The sequence below is a fragment of the Rousettus aegyptiacus genome, unplaced genomic scaffold (assembly GCF_014176215.1).
Source record: "Rousettus aegyptiacus isolate mRouAeg1 unplaced genomic scaffold, mRouAeg1.p scaffold_m13_p_13, whole genome shotgun sequence".
Classification (NCBI taxonomy): Eukaryota; Metazoa; Chordata; class Mammalia; order Chiroptera; family Pteropodidae; genus Rousettus; species Rousettus aegyptiacus.
The window spans coordinates 30,964,531-30,975,531 of NW_023416288.1; the positions used below are offsets into that span (position 1 = coordinate 30,964,531).

At 41.0% G+C, this 11,001-nt stretch overlaps 1 pseudogene; it reads right to left on the reverse strand.

Annotated features, from left to right (window-relative positions):
• Positions 1 to 1,366: 1,366 nt before the first annotated feature.
• On the reverse strand, positions 1,367 to 1,485 carry LOC118611025 (annotated as a pseudogene).
• Positions 1,486 to 11,001: the final 9,516 nt, after the last annotated feature.

Consider the following 11,001-nt stretch of genomic DNA (forward strand, 5'->3'; position numbering starts at 1 on the left):
ACGGAACTATTTCTGAGGTGTTAGTCAAGGTCAGAAGTGGATTAAACATTCCAGATGACAATCCCAAACTGTCAAAATAAGCTAATGGCAAAATGTAAATTGCATAGAATTGGGCTCAAAGCCTGATCCCTGTGAGTGAAGTAATTGAATCAACCACAGCCAGAGAAAGCACCAACCTAAATTCTGCATCCTGAATTTAAAATGCAGGTAATGTTTCCACACACACACAAATAATAAATAAATAAATAAATAATAAATAAATAAATAGCAAGTAAATAAATAAAAATGTGTTCACTCTTCAGGTAAAATGTTAGACGGTGGATTTTTTTCATTTCTTATTTATTGATCCCACCATATATATTCTATACAAAGTGAAAAGATGTAGGCATATTCATTTAATAATTCCAAATAGGCATCTGAAATTATTTCGCCATCTCTTGAAGCAATGTACATTCTTTCGGACTATACTTCTGAAATTATAGTCTAAGAATAAATGTGATTCAATTTACAAAAATTCAATTTGCATGTAATGCTTCAGAGATCCACCTATTGTATTTAGCCAGGCACAGGTTTTACAGTTGATAGCGATCAAAGAGGTTTATATTAAGAGGATAACAATAAAACGAAAATACAAATAAAAAGAATATCATGCTTGATTCAGCCCTGCAAAAGACATAGGAGGGACTGATAAGGAAAATCACAGTGGTATCAAACAAGATCAGCAAGTTTTTAGGTTTAGTAATTGACCTTCGGAAAAATCATTACACAAACTCTTGAATGAGAGGTGTGTGTTTATGGCTGAAATATGAACAGATTGCTTCATTTAAACATTCCATCACACAGGACTTGAGAGAAAGGTGACAACCAAGCAAAAAGCAGCTCTGGTCAGAATATAGGTTGCAAGGTGGCGGGTTCCATTTGTGATTATCGTTTATTACTTTTTCTATTGCATAGCACTGGATAATTATTCAATGAAAATGAAGCCTAAGACCTAATCCATGGTAGATGAAAGTTTGTCAAAGGGCTGCCGAATGAAGATTTCACCCAAAACTTGTGCGTACACTTAGTGTCATTGCACTGCTTTTCTGTGGGTAAGACAAGACGGAGAGGGCCACCTCGGCACGTTCATGCTGCAGTGTAACCTACCTAATGCACCTTTCCACTGGGTATTGTTCAAGGGGCCGCCCAGCATCCTCTCCTGCAGCAAGAGATAAATTATAGCTGCATCGTGGTTTTTGTTTGTTTTTGTTTTTTTGTTTTTGTTTTTGTTTTTTTTAGGCAAGGCAACCCTTGGTTGTTCACCTCACAGATTGCAAGGAACTTGTCAGTTTACAGTCCCTTATTATTTTTATTTTTTATTTTTTTATGCCCACAGCACCTGGTCTTCCTAGGTGGTCTCCCATCCAAGTACTATCCAGGCCCAACCCTGCTTAGCTCGCAAGATCAGACGGGACCGGACTTGTTCAGAGTAGCATGGCTATAGGCTGCATCGAGTATTTTAAAATAACTTTCCTATAAAATATTCCAAGACCCTGTGTACAAGTTACCAGCCATGGAGTGAATCTTGGGCAAATCACTTGACTAATCATTAGAAAAAGAAGGTGTTCTTGGAAACTCAGTGATGTTCCAATTTTGCTTAAACAATAAGTTTCTGACTTAACGGACCTTCAAAAACCCTCAGTTGAATTAATCAGCATATATTCTCTAACTGAAAACATGTTTTCTTATTATAGTGCAATAATTCGGTTGGGTCGCTTATGTACCACAGGGTCTGTCTTCAGAAGGTCCCTCCCTGTGCAGTGAGCGGTGGTTCCGGGTGCCCAGCTGCCCCAGCTCAGGATCATGCTGGTGCTGGAGCTGGGCTTAGATCCTAATGGAAAATCTGAGGGCTTTAACCTGAACACCGCCTTCCCAGTACATCCCCACTCCCTCTCTTGCGCTTTGCAAGGCAGTCCCATCTCTGCCACTCGGGAATGTCCTGGGCACTTTGGTTGACATCTCTGGAATGCTGCAGTCTTCCCTGGCCTGCCAGGGGAGTGGCGATTCTGCCCATACTTCTATCACCCATCTAGGATTTGGGGCCCTGCTGGGGTTGTCCTGGCAGGTTAAGGTCCAAAAGGACTAAATAAGATCCCAGGGAACTGACAAATGCCACTTGCCTTGGGAGTTCACTTTAATGCACCTCAGTGAGCCAGGGGCCAGCTACGTCATGTGTGGGGTCCAGTGGGAAATGAAAGTGGCACCTGTGTTCAAAAGTAGGGACAAGTGCTGTTAAAGATACTAATATGAAACTTGCTGCATTCTCCGAGAATCTCTCTTTAAACCTTTCATGGTGCTTTTACTTGTCGTTCAGTGCTGTAACCCGCCCCCGACCCCCGCGCCCGGGCCGGGAGATGGCTGGGGAGAGTGCAGGCCCCAGGCACCGTGCCTTCTCGCTGCCAGACCCACACGCTGCAGCTGGCCAGGGAGGAGAAGTTCAGTCTCTCCTCCCAGTGGCCTGCTCCAACCCATGGTGGACGGCGACACCCCGGGGACGACAGCCTCCATGCCAGGATGGGCTGGGTACCTGGATAGGGTGTGGGTAAGAGGTGTTCCAGGTCAGAGAAGCTCCCAAGGGCATGTGGTGTCACCAGCATGGGGCCCAGGCAGCGACCACCGTGCCCCCACCTGGAGGCCCCCTGAGGCACACGAAATCTGGTCCTGACCCTCCCCACAGCCACACCCAGTCCCAGCTTCCACAGCTGGGACAGGGCAGTAGACATTGCTGGGAGACTGGAAAGGAGAGGTTGAGGAAGCCCCAGCCACCAGGGAGTAAAGGAACCAGCGTCCAGGAATGCTTCTCAGAGAGGACGAGAGGCAACAGGAAGTCAAGGTCCCACGTCCCCAACACATGCTCCTTTGTCCCGTTGGCCTTCACTGGCAAAACACAACATCATAGATAAGAAGAAATCTAAGACTACAACAGGAGAGCATCAGATCCTAGTGTAGGAGCTTCTTAAGCACAGGATTCTGCATGGCGGCTCCGGGCTCAAGCCCATGAAGCCTCAGGGCCTCCGGGGAGTACAGCGTAGTAGAGGTATGGGGGGTGTCCTCTATACTGATTCCTCCCCAACTCATGCTCAAGTCTTTTTTTTTTTTTTCTTTATTGGAGCATCAAATGCCTTTAGTCTACTTTACTACGGTCAGAACCCCGCCCCACCCCCAGAGCTCACCCCACACCCAGCGCTCACCCCAAGGAAATGGGTTCTTTATAGTCTAGGTAAAATGGGAGAAAAACCCTGGGGTAAAAAGGAAACCTTTGTAATGCAAAGCATAAGTTGCTTAATATATCAAAAGTATTTTTTTCACCTGCAGGATTCCTTACATTTAACCATGAAAATCAGTGTGCTAGTGTCTGTGTGTGTGTGTGTGTGTGTGTGTGTGATGTGTGTGCATGTATGCAAATAAGGAGTTTTGCTGACTATATCAAGAAATGCATAATAAACACACGTATTTAAATGCAGACTTTGATGTCACATAGGGTATCCTTTATTGATTAGTCACTACTCTTGAAGAAACCCTTGAGTGAATCCAAGGAGCCACATTCTGTCCTCCCTAATTGACCATAATGAATTATTTCTTTAACAAACACCTCACCTTAACAGAACTGCATCCCGGGTCTCTATTCACTACTTTACTTCAAGCAAAAAGATTTGATACATAATCAGGAAAGTGATTTCATTTTCAGAGGCCATTAGGGAAGACAGTCCACAAAGTAATCCTATTAATATTTTTGCTATTAAGATATCTGTTTCCTATATTTGGAATACCCAGACAGAATGGAATCTAAATATTTAAACGTCTCACAGAAAAATATCTGACAACTGGAAAATGTCTTAAAAGCTTATGAAGTCTGACACTGGATAATCAGAATCAGCTAACAAAATTCATTTTTATTAAAGCATTTCAAATGATCAAGCCACTGATGCGTTTTAACACTATAATGGCATAATACCCTTGCCTCAAATCTTTAGAGAGGCAAAATGATCACAGATTAAGCAAGTTCAACTGCACACAATGTTTTCATAAGCCCAGGAGTATTGCTCCATAAGAAATACTTCTGGTATGAATGATGAGATTTTGAGAAAGTACCATTTTGGTATAAAATGATCTAGTTAGTTGCCTGTGGTTATAAATTACTTCAGGCCCAGTTCTCTTTCCCCTCTTCCTCCGGTTCCCTTTCTGCCCGATGACAAAGGGAGTTCTGAGCATGGAAGAAATGAACCAAGTGATGAGGTGAACGAGGATCTGACCCCACATAGTTTTTTCTTCTTCCTCCCCACCCCCACTTTGTTATGTATAATAACTGAGAGTGTGGCAGGAAGTAATCAACAGAGAGGGCACGGATACTTAAAGCAAAGAGAGAACAACATTTGCAGCCAGGAAGTAATCTTCACTTTCAGCTTTCATTCCAGCCCTAACGCTTACGAGGATGAAAGAAGAGAACGGCCATGTTTCACTCTCTCCACGAGAACTGTGCTGCCCATGGGCCCGATGCGATGGGATGCCGGGGCAGTGTAATCATCATTATCCAGAGAAGGCGTCTGACTTCTGTGCGTCCTCTGGAAGGCCGTGGAATAGAGCAATCTCGTGCAGAACTGGTGGAGGAGACTCATCTGCATGGGAAACACCAGAGGAACGACAGTCTGTGCTCGCCTGTGCTATCAGCCCCGTGTAAATTCAGATTATTGGCAGGTACAGGGACATTTTTAGACTGTTGGAGGACTGACTCGACACAATCGCATTGAAGGCAGTATGGCAGAAGTGAAGAACATAGATTTTAAAATATGACACAGGCTGTATCCAAATTCCGCCTCTATCTTGAACAAGTTGTGGGAAATTGAGCAAGTCACTTAACCCGTCTAGGATCATTTCACACATTGGTAAATGTGGCTACCGAGACTACCTTTCCCATGGGTGTTGTAACTTTTAAAACAGAGCTTGTGTAAAGACCTCGCTTGGCTCCTGGCACACTGTAATGACTTGATACATAATGTCTCAATACCATGACCACAAATGATTTTTTAAATAATTAGTGATATATTGTCCACATTTTTTTTTTTTTTTTGCAAGCCCATGAACCAAGTGGATCAGGGTCCTTATCTTTTTCAATATTTTGTAACTTGTCCTTCACATCTCTGGTGATTTATAAATAAAAACACTTAAAATGTGTGTGTCGCGCTCAAGCCAAGCAGACATCTTAAAGTTTCCACAGCATCAGTCATTACAAATGAATTGAGGTCTTATGTTATCTAAATGTGGTCTCGCTGATTATTCCAGCTGTTGCGGGCGCTCTCCTAATTTTTTCTCTTTCATTTTTCACACATTATTCCACCTCTAAGAGCAGGTCTCAGCAGCTGGAGTCACCACAGGACCTGATTGATGGCTGTAGGACCCAGATGGCAGAAGCCTGAAAATGTTTCTGGCAAATACCTCTACAAGCTGGAGAGAGCGTGTGTGTGCGTGTGTGTGTGTGTGTGTGTGTGTGTGTGTGTGTGTGTGTGTACTCTTCCCTTTTATTGGCACTTGAGCTAAATGCCCAGCAGTCACTTCTTGGCTGGTTTCCATTCAAACTACAGTTGGCGCCTGTGAAAATGGCTTTGGCTCCAATATCTTATGTGAGACTGTCTATCATGAAGAATTTTCCCACTGCTGATGGTTTCTATTTTTATGAATACTTGAAAATACATGTCTCACATAAGAGTTCTGACCTCCTTTTATCTTTCCAGTGGAAATTCTTTCATAAAGAAATGTCATCTCTTTATACAATTATTCTTTGTGAGGGGCTATTTATAGCACTGTGAAATTAGGGAACGTAGTACTCCCTTTGACTTTCAGAAAAATTGTTAAGCATCAAATTGCATGTCAGAAGAAAAATGATCTCATGAAAAAATTAACAGGCCTTACTATTTTCCACTGCCCCATCCCTCCTAGCCCCGCTCTCAAATACATAGAGGATGGGTAGTCATTGCTCTCCAATGAAGTAAAAGTAGCAACAAAAATAAAACCATGCCTTATCTTGTTTGATGCAGTAGATGTGCAGCTGAAAAGGGGGCCTTTTAAATACACTGGATAAACTAGAGAGTTTGCTTTCCAAATGGAAATACGTAATGAATGTTTTCTGGAAGAAATGATGGTTATGGAGGGGACTGTCCATAACCTGATATCCATGGTTTACCAATTGGGATTTTCTCATATGACTTTTCCTTAAAGCTGGATTCACCTCTGAAATGGCTCAATATATTGTGTGACTTCAAAATCTCTCAGTTTATCTATAAGCACTCTTTGTAGACACTTTCACTTTCCTTGGCTGTCATTTGCTTTTCAGAAACAGTAAAATTTCTATCCTGCCTGGAAATTGAAAATGTACTAAACCAAAATAAGAACTAATGTCTCTCTGGGGCCATCTATTTAAAGGTCAAGAGCATACTTGACACTATACCAAATGTATAAAGGAGGAAAGACGAGCTCCAGCTGTGGGACGCCTCAACAAGTAAAGAAGTTTCTTTTAAAACTGCAGCTAAGACAAAAAGTAAATCTTACAGACTTGCTCATGTATCCGTATTAATTAGCTTATAGAGGCTTAAGTGCCGAGAAAACAAAAGATATCAAGACTTTCTCTCTTGTGAATTATGAAAAGTTTTGTGCAAGATATAAAGGAAGTCTCTCCTGGAGACCTGGAGGATCCCGTGGTCAGGGAAGGTTGAGGTCATGGGTGGGAATGATTCCTTCTGTGGGAAGAGCACCTGTGAGATGTTTTCAGTACTAATCCTAGAATCTGGAAACTGAATCTCGCTGATGATTCCTGATTCAAATATGTGAATGCTTATAGTGGCTTTATGTGTAATCTCCAAAAACTGTGAACGACCCAAATGCCTTTCAGTGCATAAATGTCCTTCCGTCCATGGTTCAGTGACACAATAGAATGATGCCCATCAATAGAAAGGAATGTACTTCTGATACATCCACAGCAGTGTGGATGAATTTCAGTGCATGGTGCCAAGTCAAAGAGGCTGTATACTATAGAATTCCATTTATATGGCATTCTTGAAAATGTAAAACTTTAGTGGCAAAAAAAAAAAAAAAATCAGCGGTTGTCTAGGACTGGGTTATGAGGAAAGGGATCAACTACAAAGCAGAGCGGGGAACTCTTTAGGGTAATGGAACTGTCATATATCTTGATTGTAGGGGTAGTTATATAATTGCATGGATTTGTCAAATCTTGCAGAACTGTACACTTAAAAAGTGAATTTCACTATATGTAAATTATATCTTAATAAAAAACATTAAGAACCCCTCCATTAAAAAAAAAAGAAACAAAATGATAAACAAGTTAATGGTAAGTATGAAGATATAAGGAGGCTCTACAGATACTCTCAATATATTTTAAAAAAGAGTAGATTCTTTTTTAAAAAAAAAATTCTGATTCAGACTCTCAGTACCTGCCTACTTTTCTAGCAGATATTTTACTCTGATCTCAATGTTGGTGATGACTCCAGGTCTGCTACATGTTGCTGGGGACTTAACCCCAAGACACTTCCTATATTCCAAGTAGTCGCAGGTGCAGAGTTCTTCATAAGCTTGAGAACATCTAGCCATAGCCCCAGAGACTCACAAGGGTTTAAGACTATTGCTGAGATGCCTGTGATTTCCCACTTAAGGCTACTATGCATGAGTATCTTTTGTGAGAGGGTGGGCTGGGGGCTGTATGGCGAATCCGATCACTCAGGTTTGGGAATCACTGGTTTAATAAATTAGTCTAATACTTAGCCTGAAATATGGGAGGCCCAGGGATACGCACAAAAACTTTCTTTTTCTGGGTGAGATTGGGTTGGAATAAAGCAGAAGAGTAGCCTTAAATAGAAAAGGAAGAGGAAAGCTAACATAAAGCCTTTGGAATATGTGGAAAATGGGAGAAGCATCGTCCACTCTTTGACGGTGTCTGGTCAGGCCATCGTGGGATATAGGGCTATGTATATGTATGACTGTGTGCATCAACAATCAAGCCAACTCTTGATTGCTGGGAGCTGCTTCCTTAAGCCACTGTCCAGCCTGTTAACACAATCAATGGCCCTGCCTTACTCTGAGGGGCCAAAACAGTTTCCTGAGTTCTCCAAGTGTTGCGGGCATCACGCTATGATTAAAATACTCATCTTAGGCCCTTAGCTCAAAAGGGACATCTGAACAAATCCCTGTCATGGAGGAAACCAATTACTCTCTCATCTAGGTTGGCACTTCTTAGCATCTTTCTGACAAGTACCCACACGCTTAAATGAGAGAGGTCACAGGGCCCAGTTAGTTACTAAAGGTTCTATAAATTGATTAAATCAGGACTTTTCATTTCATATTTAACTCAGCTTCAGAAATCCAATTGGCAGTGGTCGTGAGTATTTGTCTTTCAAGTCATCTGTCTTTCTAATACTCTTAACTATACAGGCCCCAACTTTTTTTGTAAGCCTCCCAAGTCAATATAATGAAAAAGAGTACATATTTTTCTGAAAATTGTTAAAATGTTTCAATAGTACATCAGAATAATTTGTTATTAGCTTGGTAATTTGGAGGCATGCATGCAAAGTGGATGCTGTTAACATGATTTTTAATGTGCTCAAGAAACAGTTTGCTTTTCCTCTGAAGTAATTTTAATAGTTTTCAGTCCTAATGACACTATTAATTTGCTTTGCTCTCTCCCCCTACTCCCTACACCCCCAATATACACTACCATTTTTCCATCGCTATTGCAAACAGAAACAAGGAAAGCGAGGCTTGGAGAGCTCTTGTGGAGAGAGCCATTTGCTCCAGCTCAAGCAAATAGCAAGGTCAATCAGCCTGAAATCTGAATTTTTCAGACACATAATAGAGCCTTGGCTTATCAAAGCCTCTTATCTGATTGGGGAAAAAAATCAAAGGTAAACTTCAGGGCTCATGGAATTAAAAGACAAATGAGATGTCATAATTATCAAAGTGGCTAATTTAGAAAATTAAGCTGTTCACATAGGTGACATAATTGCTTGTCACAATCACTCTTTTTCTCATTAGCTTCTTCCATTCAGCACCTACAGGCTGCACAACAGTCTTTGGCCTTACTCAACAATATGGGTGTTCTTTTGTGGTTTAGTGTTTCCTTCATCTCTTATAAATAATACATATTTATTAGCAGCTTTATTCAAAGAGTAGTTCCAGAAATCCTGGTCTTTCACAGTTTGGTATTTGGTCATATTTTAAATTCATTTGTGACCAAACATTTTTTTGAAATAATTAGTTAATTATCAAGATAGGATTTATAGAATCGATACTGCATATTAATTTTCTATAGAAAACATTAAGAGTTTTGATGCGTAGTGATATTAGGGGGAAAAAATCTTCAGTAGTTAGACAACATTTGTCTTTAATTCTGAATAGAAGGAAAAGATATATATTTTTTCAAGGCAGCAGTTTTCTTTGCCTAATATTTTATTAGGTATTTCTATAGATCCAGCATAATGTAAATAAATTCTCTATAAGAAACTGACTTGTAAGACTGACAGTAATACTGTTTATGTGTAAGCAAGTTCAGAAATTACTAAGGATAATGTCTGAAAAAGGAAACAAGTTGTTTGCTACGTACTTTTAAAGCGTGCCATTGTGAATGGGTGAGGTCGAACATGAGTATGAGGTTGACTCAGATTCTACTGTCTTGTAAAGTGGTAGGACATGGCTAGTGTGGCTTTCAGAGCAACTACGTTGATGTTTAGTTGAAGAGATCATTTATCTTGAATATATACAACGGAGCTGTAATCTGCATCTTTCTGGAATATTCATATAACTATTATGTTCTAATTTCACTGGCATTAAATTAGTGAAGTAATTGGGTTGGAAGAGTTATTATGGTTATATACTGAAATCCAACAGCTTAGAAAGAAAAAGAAAAATGCGATCAAATCTCTAATGTACGAGGTTTCTATAAACCTTGCCTTTACTCATACCGAACCTGAAGTGGCTGTGTACACTCTGAGGACCTATAGACATAGGACTTAATGGGGAATTTATCCTCCAAAGAAACAGGCACAAGTCCAGTTATGTTACCAGTGTGTTTATTCTCTTGACACTCACGAGTACAATCGTTGGTGAGGGGAATGGCACACCCGATGCTCTAACCAGCCACGGCTGAAGACTAAGACAAAAAAGTGACAGAAGATGTAGCACTTGTCCAACCTCTCTTTGTCTCCTGTGCCCTTCAGGCTCCAATAATACAGCAGAGCCCTTGGGTTAAGTTTCTTATGGGTTTTTGAACAAGAAAGTTTGTGGCAGAGCGGGTATTGGGGTAGATTTTACAGACTGAGAGAAGATGGCCTTGTGCAGGGCAAAGTGTTGGTTCACTGCAGTGAGGCAGGATCAGTGAAAGTCAGCATCTTGAAGACGTCTCGGTGGAGAACCCAAAGCCAAGGAACACCTGCAGTCATAAATGAGAATGACGCTTGGCTATTTTCAGCAATTGGACCATTTATTTGGACTTCCCATGGAGTTCAGGAAGATTTTAGTGCAAAGGATTTCAAATTATGCCCTGTTGTTCTCTAGGCGTTTTGAGTTGGAAAGGCAAAACAGACAAAGCTCTCATTCTTCCACCTCCTCCCACATCAGCCAGCACAATAGTGATCTCGTCTGCTTACACAGTGGCCTTCCATTGAAAGCTGCATTTGAAGATAGTTTTCATGGCTGAAAATATTTGGAAAACTGCCAGGCCTGTGTGTGTGACAGTACACCTGGAAATAGTATGTTCGAGATAAGAAAACAATAACGGTATTGCATGAGAAATAACACATCACCTCTGTTTCTACCCAATAAGCAAATCTGTTGTCAACTCAGAAAGTTACTCTTCCCTGCATTCATTCTATGAATGTTTATTGAGTTATCCACTGCCCATTACCTTCCCCTCAGGTCCCCTGAGATATAATCTGGGAAGTCCAGTTGCTCATTTTAGCTACT